Below are 12,908 nucleotides of genomic sequence, written 5' to 3'. Positions count from 1 at the left end.
AAGGCTCAGAGGTACCGACCGACCGCCGTGTCGTCCTGAAACGACAGGCGTCACTGGATGCGATATGGATGGGCATTTGATCAGCACATTGCTCTCCCAGCCGTTGTCAGATTTCATGACTACTTCCCAACTGACTTCATAAGGGCCGAATTCACCCCAACAACACTCCACTACCAGATAGTAAATATCAGCAACCTGTGTCTGTTTGTATACATAACACAATCATAGCCACTGTCTCTCGCCACACCAGCAGACATAACTGTGGGTTCCCAAAAGGTCACGTACCTGCAGGTGTAAGATCACAGCTCATCAACTTGCATCTATGTAGGTACCCAACACAAAACTCACCTACCATTACCAAATTACAGGTACCGTCTCAATGGCCACCACCATACCGGGTGATCAAAAAGTCAGTATAAATTTGAAAACTTAATAAACCACGGAATAATGTAGATAGAGATGTAAAAATTGACGCACATGCTTGCAAGGACATGGGGTTTTATTAGAACAAAAAAAAAAAAACATATTGCTAGACGCGTGAAAGATCTCTTGCGCGCGTCGTTTGGTGACGATCGTGTGCTCAGCCGCCACTTTCGTCATGCTTGGCCTCCCAGGTCCCCAGACCTCAGTCCGAGCGATTATTGGTTTTGGGGTTACCTGAAGTCGCAAGTGTATCGTGACCGACCGACATCTCTAGGGATGCTGAAAGACAACATCCGACGCCAATGCCTCACCATAACTCCGGACATGCTTTACAGTGCTGTTCACAACATTATTCCTCGACTACAGCTATTGTTGAGGAATGATGGTGGACATATTGACCATTTCCTGTAAAGAACATCATCTTTGCTTTGTCTTACTTTGTTATGCTAATTATTGCTTTTCTGGTCAGATGAAGCGCCATCTGTCGGACATTTTTTGAACTTTTGAATTTTTTTGGTTCTAATAAAATCCCATGTCATTTCAAGCATGTGTGTCAATTTGTACCTCTCTATCTACATTAATCCGTGATTTATTCAGGTTTCAAATTTATAATGACTTTTTGATCACCCAGTACTTGCCTCCATGTGCCCAAGAGGTCACTTACCTACTGGAATCAAATCACAGCAGCTATTTCTTGTTTCACAAGGATACATGCTTTTAGGTACCCAACACAAAACTCACCTTCTTGTACCACATTGCAGGCATTGTCTCATGCTTCACCATGACAGACGACTCCAGGTGCCCAACAGTTCACTTGTCTACCAGTACCAAATTACGGGGACTGTCTCTTTTCCGACCACCCTACATGTTTCTGGGTGCCAAAGGTTTCTGTCACCTACTAAGGCGGCTTTCTTCTGGCCTACTACCAGGTATTCAGCATGTCACTTACCTAGTAGTACCAAATCATAGTGATTGTCTCTTAGCCCGCCACCATACATGCATCTGGATTTCCAAAACATCACTTACCTCCTGGTATCAAATCACAGTGACTGTACATTGCTCTCTAAGCACCTAACGCAAAACACACCTGCTGGTACCAAATCACTGTCGCATGGTCGCATGGTCCACTACACATGTCTTCTGGTGTCCAACGGGTCACATACCTACTAGTGTCAAATCATGGCAACTGCATCTTAGGTCTTACCATATATACCTCTAAATACACAACAAAAAGCTCATCCTCTGGCACCGAGTTGTGGCCATGCCTCACAGTCCACCACCATGCAAGTCTCCAGGTGACAAACATGTCACTTACATACTAGAAAACGATTATCTGGACCATCACTTGATCCACCACCATAAAAACATCTCCTTACATGCCTCTGGGCCGCCACAACAACACTTAGTTAGTACAAATTTACAGAGTGTCTCATGGCCTACAAACTTTCATGCTCGTGCCAAAGATAGTGTCTTAGAAAGCCCAAGTTTTAACAGGTCGTTCCGTTTTCCTCCTCGCCTCTGTTAACTCTTTTCCTCGCTGGATTATTTTTTATCTCTCACTGTCTCATTGCTCTTATCTCCATCTTACTGTTTCTTTCTTATAACTGTACGTTTCAATATTGTTATTCCACAGTCTTCAGTTTTTCATTAGTCCTCCTTAACTATTTAGTTTACCCCATGGTTTTCTCCCATCTAATCATTGTCTTTTCAGCCTTTCCATTGCTTTTCCTCACTTCCGTAGAGCTTCCTTCTCATATCTGCCTTGAATTTTCCTACTCTCATAATTGTCTCCCTTTTTTTTCTACTCTATATGTAGTCCTCTTCCTCTCATTTTTATTTTTCGTACTTACATAAATTTTCTGTACAGCCCATACTGAGTTATGTGGCATCTTGTGTAAGTTAGTGGATCCATTTTCAAGAGAAGCGACATTCAAATCCTCGTACATTTATTCAAATTAAGTTTTTTGATTTCCGTACACCCACAGAACAAATGACAGTACAGTACAAAGAAACATAGTCAATTTCCTTCCCCAGCCTCTTCCAGTGTAAGCTCATGTTTCATCTTTAATGACGATATCGCCAACAAAATATTGATTCCTAATCTTCCTTCATTGTTTATTACCGCTCCTTATTTGTTTCTTTCTCAGAAATTCATAGTTTCTTCTTCAAAACATTTTTTGCAACACAGAGACATCATTACGTTTTTATTCGTAACTGCATTGCTTTTATCTCCCGTTCACACTCTACTATTTCAGAGTCTTCATTATTTACTTTGTTCTCCATTGTTTGTTTCCCGAAAGCTCTCTGTTTATTTCCTACTCCCATATTCTTTTCTCTTACTCCTAGCTCAGTTGTTTACCGTTAATACATTTTATGAAGATTGCATTAAACGAACAGCTGCCTAAAACCGTGCCAACACATTGTTTGCCTTAATTGATTTTGTCACGTAACTGAAACTGAGGTTGAGAGTGTATCGACACGATTTGTTTGTGTGGTGTCACCGCCAGACACCACACTTGCTAGGTGGTAGCTTTAAATCGGCCGCGGTCCATTAGTACATGTCGGACCCGCGTGTCGCCACTGTCAGTACTTGCAGACCTAGCGCCACCACATGGCAGGTCTAGAAAGACGGACTAGCACTCGCCCCAGCTGTACGACGACTTTGCTAGCGACTACACTGACGAAGCCTTTCTCTCATTTGCCGAGAGACCGTTAGAATAGCCTTCAGCTAAGTCCATGACTACGACCTAGCAAGGCGCCATTAACCATTTCTAGAGAGAGTCTCACTTGTATCATCAAGAATGGTGTATACAAATGATGGATTAAACTTAAGTATTACAGAAGCTACGTACTTTTCTTTATAGCATTCATTACGTATCCTGTTTCAGACCTCACGCCCATCTGCGTGAGCTTAACGCGTGCATTTCGGCTACTTCCGAGTGGCGTGGCTGTCTTGTTACGCCACAACAGATTTCACCTCGGTTTCGTCGCATGTTGAAAATACCCACCACAGCACTCCTCGAAAACCCGAATGACTTACAATTTCCGAAATGCTCGTCCCGAGCCTCCGAGCCATCAGAGTCTGTCCTCGACCGAACTGAGATAGATCGCGCGCAGCCGGCCGGGGTGGCCGAGCGGTTCTAGGCGCTACAGTCTGGAACCGCGCGACCGCTCCGGTCGCAGGTTCGAATCCTGCCTCGGGCATAGCTGTGGGTGGTGTCCTTAGGCGCCATTCACCCTATCTGGAGAGAGTCTAATTTGTATCGTCAATAGCGATGTACCACAAGGATGCATTAAAGTTGAGTATTAACTTAGATACGTACTTTTCTTATTAGCATTCATTACTTATCCTGTTCCAGACTTCACGCCCGTCTGCGTTAGATAGCGTGCATTTCGGCCTCCTCTATCTACAAGGTGTTGGCACATTTGCCAACACATCAGTTTGGCTTTAATTGGCTCTTTTACAGTCTTCTGACTGGTTTGATGCTGCTCGCCACGAATTACTGTCCAGTAATGTCCTCTTCATCTCAGAGTACTCTTGCTATTCACGTCCTCAGTTATCTGTTGGATGTATTCCAGTGTTTGTCTTCCTGTACAGTTTTTGCCCTCTACAGACCCCTCCAATAACGTGGAAGTGATTCCCTGATGTCTTAACAGGTGTCCTATCTTCCTAGCCCTTCTTCTTCTCAATGTTTTCCTTTCCTTGCCGATTCTGTGGAGTACCTCCTCATCCCTTACCTTATCAGTCCACCTAACTTTCGACATTCTTCTATATCACCGCATCTCAAAGGCTTCGATTCTCTTCTATTGCGGTTTACCCACGGTCCGTGTCTCGCTACCATACAATGCTGTGCCCCAGACGTTCATTCTCAGGAATTTCTTTCTCGCATTATGAATTATGTTCGATAGTAATAGACTCCTCTTGGCCAGAAATCTTTTGGTACACCCAGAACTCACTGATCAGAGCCCATAGCGCACTTCCCGCTCACGTAGAAGCTTTAAATCTGGCAAGAAACAAGTTTTTACATTACAAGTAAAGAAGGAAAAAAAAACAGGAAATTAATAATTTACAACTATGTCACACGAAAGACATACACTATTTGTCGGTTGTTATTTGTCTATCTGTCCGTCGGTTGAGACTCATTTTCTCATGAATGGCTAGATATATCAAGCTAAATTTATGTCAGATACTAAGGACTATGGTTCGTTGGCGTTGTGAATAAATTTCAGCTTTTAAGTCAGTGCTGTCCAAAGATAAGGCCATTTGTGTCACACTTTTTAATATTCGCAAACTCACTCATCAAAACCTGTAGAGTACTTCCCCTTGACTTGCAATGGTTAAATTTTGTCAGGAAGCAAGGTTTCGCGGTTCAAGTAAAGGAAAAAATACGAAAACTGTTACTTTGTAATTACGTGACACTGTTGTTATCCCTCTTGTCTTTCCCTCTGTCCGTCTATATGTCTGTTTTCTCTTCTCAGGAATGGGTGGACGCGTCAAATTGAAATCTGTGACATACTAAGCTCTACGGTCCGTTTGCAGAGTAAAACATTTAATCTCTTAAGCCAGTGACATCAAATGGTACTGATATTTGTGTCACATATTTTGATACTCGCAAAGTCACTCATCAAAACATATTTAGTACTTCCCCTTGACCTAGAATAATGAAAATAGACAGGTAGCAACGTCACATGCTACAAATGAACTAACAAATTTGGAAATTGTGTATTTGTAATTACATCACAGAACGAAATATTTTTGTTGTTGTTATTTGTTGTATGTCTGTCTCTCTCTGTGTCCTCCTTTCTGTTATAAACTGGTAAACGTTTTTTTGGTCATCAGTCTACTGACTGGTTTGATGCGGCCCGCCACGAATTCCTTTCCTGTGCTAACCTCTTCATCTCAGAGTAGCACTTGCAACCCACGTCCTCAATTATTTGCTTGACGTATTCCAATCTCTGTCTTCCTCTACAGTTTTTGCCCTCTACAGCTCCCTCTAGTACCATGGAAGTCATTCCCTCATGTCTTAGCAGATGTCCTATCATCCTGTCCCTTCTCCTTATCAGTGTTTTCCACATATTCCTTTCCTCTCCGATTCTGCGTAGAACCTCCTCATTCCTTACCTTATCAGTCCACCTAATTTTCAACATTCGTCTATAGCTCACATCTCAAATGTTTCGATTCTCTTCTGTTCCGGTTTTCCCACAATCCATGTTTCACTACCATATAATGCTGTACTCCAGACGTACATCCTCAGAAATTTCTTCCTCAAATTAAGGCCGGTATTTGATATTAGTAGACTTCTCTTGGCCAGAAATGCCTTTTTTGCCATAGCGAGTCTGCTTTTGATGTCCTCCTTGCTCCGTCCGTCATTGGTTATTTTACTGCCTAGGTAGCAGAATTCCTCAACTTCATTGACTTCGTGACCATCAATCCTGATGTCAAGTTTCTCGCTGTTCTCATTTCTACTACTTCTCATTACCTTCGTCTTTCTCCGATTTACTCTCAACCATACTGTGTACTCATTAGACTGTCCATTCCGTTGAGCAGATCATTTAATTCTTCTTCACTTTCACTCAGGATAGCAGTGTCATCAGCGAATCGTATCATTGATATCCTTTCACCTTGTATTTTAATTCCACTCCTGAACCTTTCTTTTATTTCCATCATTGCTTCCTCGATGTACAGATTGAAGAGCAGGGGCAAAAGGCTACAGCCTTGTCTTACACCCTTCTTAATACGAGCACTTCGTTCTTGATCGTCCACTCTTATTATTCCCTCTTGGTTGTTGTACATATTGTATATGACCCGTCTCTCCCTATAGCTTACCCCTACTTTTTTTAGAATCTCGAACAGCTTGCACCATTTTATATTGTCGAACGCTTTTTCCAGGTCGACGAATCCTATGAAAGTGTCTTGATTTTTCTTTAGCTTTTCTTCCATTATTAGCCGTAACGTCAGAATTGCCTCTCTCGTCCCTTTACTTTTCCTAAAGCCAAACTGATCGTCACCTAGCGCATTCTCAATTTTCTTTTCCATTCTTCTGTATGTTATTCTTGTAAGCAGCTTCGATGGTAGACGTATCAAGCTGATAATTATGTCATATACTAAGATCTATTGCCCTTAGTGGTGCGAAAACTTTAAGCTTCCAAGTCCATCCAGTCGAAAGATATAGTCATTTGTCTCAAATACTTTGATATCTTGGCAGGATCGATAACAGGCGAAAAACGTTGTAATTATTGGAACACAGCATTGGTGAACCGTCTAAATACGTTCATAACTAATTTTGTAGGGAACCCCGGGTGCACGTGTTCTATGTTTTTCTTTTACGAGTATCCTTCCAAGGCTGACTCTTTGCGTTCTCAAGAGCTATGGTGCTAGGCTTGGCCATATGCTCGATTGGCTGACTCATATTCTTCTTATGGCCAAACAAATTATTCTTCACCATCATTGTGAAATATTTTTGTACAGCCCACACAATTCGCATGGTAGGAAAGGAATTACGTCGCTGGGCAAACTCCATGTCGCCATTTAACAACAGACATCCTGTGTCCTGTCCATCATTTGTCACCTCTTCCTCCTCTGATGACATCTTCTTTCCAGGTCTGAGATCGTTCCCCCTCTTGACTCGGTTAGAGAGCAGACTCAGACAGTAAAGAGGCTTTTGTAAGAAGCGTCTCGTCGTCTGAGACACAGCAAACGTCTCGTCTCCAGTTTGACAAAGTATAAAAGTTATTTGAACCTGCGCCCCTTCCACAATTCTCACAAACACAAAAAATAATTATCGGGGCGGGGTAGGAAGGGGGGGGGGTGAGCGTCCCCTCTTTCGTCGGCTTCAGCCTCTGCCTCCCATAGGAGCAGCCAGGGTCCAGGGACGGCGACACCCCTATCTTCAGATCCATTGTGACGTCTGATGACGAATGCATTAAAACATACATCGTGTTGTCATTTATAACATATCCTGATCTTGTCTAGTTACCAAGTGGAAGGTCATTAATTGCATATACTACGGGCCATTAAAATTGCTACACCAAAAAGAAATGCAGATGATACACGGGTATTCATTAGACAAATATATTATAGTAGAACTGACATGTGATTACATTTTCACGCAATTTGGGTGGATAGATCCTGAGAAATCACTACTCAGAATTACCTCTGGCTGCAATAACGGCCTTGATACGCCTGGGCATTGAGTCAAACAGATCTTGGATGGCGTGTACAGGTACAGCTGCCCATGCAGCTTCACCACGACACCACAGTTCTTCGAGAGTAGTAACTGGCGTATTGTGACGAGCCAGTTGCTCGGCCACCATTGACCAGACGTTTTCAATTTGTGAGAAATCCGGAAAATGTGCTGCCCAGGGCAGCAGTCGAACATTTTCTGTATCCAGAAAGGCCCGTACAGGACCTTCAACATGCGGTCGTGCATTATCCTGCTAAAATGTAGGGTTTCGCAGGGACTGAATCAAGGGTAGAGCCAGGGGTCGTAACACATCTGAAATCTAACGTCCACTGTTCAAAGTGCCCTCAATGCGAACAAGAGGTGACCGAGACGTGTAACCAATGGCACCCCATACCATCACGCCGGATGATACGCCAGTATAGCGATGACGAATACACGCTTCCAATGTGCGTTCACCGCGATGTCGCCAAACACAGATGCGACCACCATGACGCTGTAAACAGAACCTGGATTCATCCAAAAAAAATGACGTTTTGCCATTCGTGCACCCAGGTTCGTCGTTGAGTACAATATCGCAGGCGCTCCTGTCTGTGATGCAGCGTGAAGGGTAACCGCAGCCATGGTCTTCGAGATGAGTCCATGCTGCTGCAAACGTCGTCGAACTGCTCGTGCAGATGGTTGTTGTCTTGCAAACGTCCCCATCTGTTGACTCATGGATCGAGACGTGGCTGCACGATCCGTTACATCCATACGGATAAGATGTCTGTCATCTCGACTGCTAGTGATGCGGGGCTGTTAAGATCCAGCACGGCGTTCCGTATTACCCTCCTGAACCCACTGATTCCATATTTTGCTAACACTCATTGGATCTTGACCAACGCGAGCAGCAATGTCGCGATACGATAAACCGCAATCGCGATAGGCTACAATCTGACCGTTACCAAAGTGGGAAACGTGCTGGTACGCATTTCTCCCTTACACAAGGCATCACAACAACGTATCACCAGGCAACGCCGGTCAACTGCTGTTTGTGTGTGAGTAATCGGTTGGTTGTAGGTGTCGCCACCGGCGCCAACCTTGTGTGAATGCTCTGAAAAGCTAATCATTTGCATATCACAGCATCTTCTTCCTGTCGGTTAAATTTCGCGTCTGTAGCACGTCATCTTTGTGGTGTAGCAATTTTAATGGCAAGTAGTTTACATCTGACGAGAAATACGTAGACAGCTTATTTCTGTGTCGGACGTGATCTGTTGTATGTCATCTCTCATAAAATTCCGATCGTTGAAAAGCTACAAACAGTAATACACTGTCCAGTCACGTTAATGTGATCACCCGTCAGAAGCCCGAATAACCACCTTTTGCAGTGCAGAGAGCTGCGAGACTTGCAGGAAGAGAAACAGTGAGGCTCTGGAAAAAAATGGTTCATATGACTCTAAGCACTATCGGACTTAACATCTGAGGTCATCAGTACCTTAGAACTACTTGCCCGCCGTGTTGGCCGTGCGGTCTAACGCACGGCTTTCCGGGGGGGAAGGAGCGCCGGTCCCCGGCACGAATCCGCTCGGGGGATTTGTGTCAAGGCCCGGTGAGCCGGTCAGTCTGTGGATGGTTTTTAGGTGGTTTTCCATCTGCCTCGGCAAATGCGGGCTGGTTCTCCTTATTCTGCCTCAGCTACACTATGTCGGCGATTGCTGCGCAAACAAGTTCTGCACGTACGCGTACACCACCTTTACTCTACCACGCAAACATATTGGTTACACTCGTCTGGTGTGAGACGTTCCCGGTGGGGTCCACCAGTGGTCGAACCGCACAATAACCCTGTGTTCGGTGTGGGGTGGCGGAGCGGTAAAGTGGACTGCGGTAGTCGTCGTGGGGTTGTGGACCACTGCGGCTGCGTCGGGGACGGAGCCTCTCCGTCTAGTTCCCCGGTTAACATAACATAACATAGAACTACTTAAACCTAACTATACTTAAACCTAACTAAGTACATCACACACATCCATGCGAGAGGCAGGATTCGAATCTGCGACCATAGCAGCAGCGCCGTTCCGGACTGAAGCGTCTAGAACCGCTCGGCTAACAGCGGCCGGCGAGGCTCTGGAAAGTACCGACAGGGATGTACAGCCACTCCAGCTCCAGTGGCGTTGACAACTGGTCCAAGTTTCTCGATTTAGGATTCACGGCGCAAACAGCCCGATTTAGGTGGTCCCATATAGTCTCCATCGGATTTAAATCTCGGGGAGGGGAGTATGGTGAACTCACACTGGAGCGTTTCAAACCACGCACATACACTGCGAGCTGTCTGACACGTTCCGTTGTCCTGCTGGTAGATGCAACCGAAGAAACAGACTGATTGCAGGGGGGTGCACATGGTCCCGGAGGATAGATGCATACTTGTGATCGTCCGTTGTACCTTCCAGAATGACGATGTCACCCACAGACCATAACGCTTCCTCCTCCCTTGTTTTAAGACGTTCCACGCTGAAACCGCCAACGGCCATCTGTCCAATGTTGCATAAAACGAGATTCATTTAAAAATCTACCTGTCGGCACTCAGTGGGCATTCAGATGCGGTATTTGCGTGAAAATTCCAGTCTTCATTGCTGATCAACAGCAGTCCGCATGGGTGCACGAACCAGGTGCCTGGTGAAATGGCCTATATGCAATAACGTTTGCTGAACTGTCGTTGAGGAGACACGGTTCGTCAGGGGGGGAGGGGTCAGTTCCTCAGAAGTTGCACGTCTACTCGCCCGTACACCTCTCTGCAGGAGTCGTTCATTCCCATCATCTATGGCCAGTCGTGTATCACAGTTGCCCCGACGCCAGTGTTGCATAGCACCATTTTGACATGCATGGTATACGCTAACCATGGCAGCATGCAAATAGTTTAAAACTTAGCCGTTTTGGAAATGCTTCCATCTTGGCCCAATAGCCAATCATCATGCCCTTTTTGGATATCACATAAATAGCTGCTTTCCACATTACGACAACAATTGCATTGTTTTCCGTGTCCTCCTGTCACGATTTATGTACCCTCCACTGCTAGTCCTACCACCAGACGTATGTGAGTGGTTATTGCACGCTGAAATCGAACATAAGCAATGGTAAGATTAATGTGGCTGGACAGCATGTATGTAACATTCACATGGGTGAAATTACACAGTTCTGCCGGAGCCAAGGTAGCCCCTGAGGGCCGGCGACCCGTATAACACCACAGAGGATAGGGTTGTCTTTGTCCAAGGCGAACCAAAAGCACCAGGGTAAACACCGGCTATTTACATACAAGATAATGGAAACAGACATTATGAACACTACTTCCTGAGGGGGAGCTCGAGCCACAGCCTGCAGGAAGTATCACTAAGCCTAAACCTGATTGGCTGGAGACAGATATTTAGGGCCTAGAACCAACCTCGAAGTTCAGTTCATCCCAGATGCCGAACTCGTGGACTTTGACCGCTGAAGATTACGTCTTCATCTCTGAACTGGACTTTTACTGGTGTGTGTGTGTGTGTGTGTGTGTGTGTGTGTGTGTGTGTGTGTGTGACCACGAACCCTTGTGGAAAATTGGAAGTGAACTTTTGTTTGCCTCAGTTAAGAGACTTTTACTGGCGTTGTTATTGTTACCTTTCTTTTGTTGTTCAGTCATCAACTTTGTAAACTTACATAAATAAAAGTGGTGTTTGTGAAAAACTGAGAATTGTCAGTCACAACACACTCAGCCATTTGACTGGATGACGGCGTATACGAACACAACCAATAACTTAGTGTAACAAGAAATAGGATTTATCCAACCAGGCAACACGTTCCCACTGCCCCACGGTACAATTTGGATGATCCCATCCCCATGTGACATCGTAATTCACGAACTCGCTGAGCCAACATTGGAACAAGAAGGGGTTGGCTGCAGCAAAGCCAGTATTGACAATGTATAGGAACTGTGTGCTTCGAAAGCCTTATGCTTGCACTGGCATTGTTATCGGCCTTCCGATCTGCCACATATCATCTGTTCTCCTGCTGTACGGATTAAGTGGGCCTCCAACCTCCACACTCTGTGATCAGGCATGCGCATCCTCCAAGACATGGTGTCACCATCGTTCAACTGCTTCCCATAGATGCTCACACGTGAACAGCCGGACGAGCTTCCCCATTTCCGAGATGCTCATTCTCAGTCAACAAGCCATGTCACTCTTTCAGTTGTCAAAGTAACTTGTATGCCTACATCTACATCTACATACGTACTCCGCAATCCACATACGGAGCGTGGCGGAGGGTACCTCGTACTAGCATCTTCTCTCCCTGTTCCACTCCCAAACAGAACGAGGGAAAAATGACTGCTTATATGCCTCTGTAAGAGTCCTAATCTCTCTTATCTTATCTTTGTGGTCTTTCCGCAAAATGTAAGTTGACGGCAATAAAATTGTACTGCAGTCAGCCTCAAACGCTGGCTCTCTAAATTTCCTCAGTAGCGATTCGCAAAAAGAACGCCTCCTTTCCTCCAGAGACTCCCACCCGAGTTCCTGAAGCATTTCCGTAACACTCGCGTGATGATCAAACCTACCTGTAGCAAATCTAGCACCCCGCCTCTGAGTTGCTTCTATGTCCTCCCTCAATCCGACCTGATAGGGATCCAAAACGCTCGAGCAGTACTCAAGAATAGGTCGTATTAGTGTTTTATAAGCCGTCTCCTTTACAGATGAACCACATCTTCCCATAATTCTATCAATGAACCGAGATGACTATGCACCTTCCCCACAACTACCATTACATGCTTGTTCCACTTCATATCGCTCTGCAATGTTACGTCCAAATATGTAATCGACGTGACTGTGTCAAGCGCTACACTACTAATGGAGTATTCAAACATTACGGGATACTTTTTCCTATTCATCTGCATTAATTTACATTTATCTATATTTAGAGTTAGCTGCCATTCTTTACACCAATCACAAATCCTGTCCAAGTCATCTTGTATCCTCATACAATCACTCAACGGCAACACCTTCCCGTACACCATAGCATCATCAGCAAACAGCTGCAAATTGCTATCCACCCTATCCAAAAGATCATTTATGTAGATAGAAAACAACAGCGTACCTGCCTCACTTCCCTGGGGCACTCCAGATGGTACCCTCACCTCCGATGAACACTCACCATCGAGGACAACGTACTGGGTTCTATTACTTAAGAAGTCTTCGAGCCACTTGCATATTTGGGAACCAATCCCATATCCTCGTACCTTAGTTAGGAGTCTCCAGTGGGGCACCGAGTCAAACGCTTTGCGGAAGTCAAGGAATATGGCAT

The 12,908-nt window shown here is 44.9% G+C and overlaps 1 protein-coding gene across 1 annotated transcript in view; it reads left to right on the top strand.

The window, feature by feature from the left end:
• LOC126106234 (potassium voltage-gated channel protein eag) overlaps positions 1-12,908 on the top strand; it is a 362,209-nt gene that overhangs the window by 271,647 nt on the left and 77,654 nt on the right. The window lies entirely within an intron of this gene.

The sequence above is a fragment of the Schistocerca cancellata genome, chromosome 10 (assembly GCF_023864275.1).
Source record: "Schistocerca cancellata isolate TAMUIC-IGC-003103 chromosome 10, iqSchCanc2.1, whole genome shotgun sequence".
Classification (NCBI taxonomy): Eukaryota; Metazoa; Arthropoda; class Insecta; order Orthoptera; family Acrididae; genus Schistocerca; species Schistocerca cancellata.
This window is presented reverse-complemented; position numbering and strand designations above follow the sequence as displayed.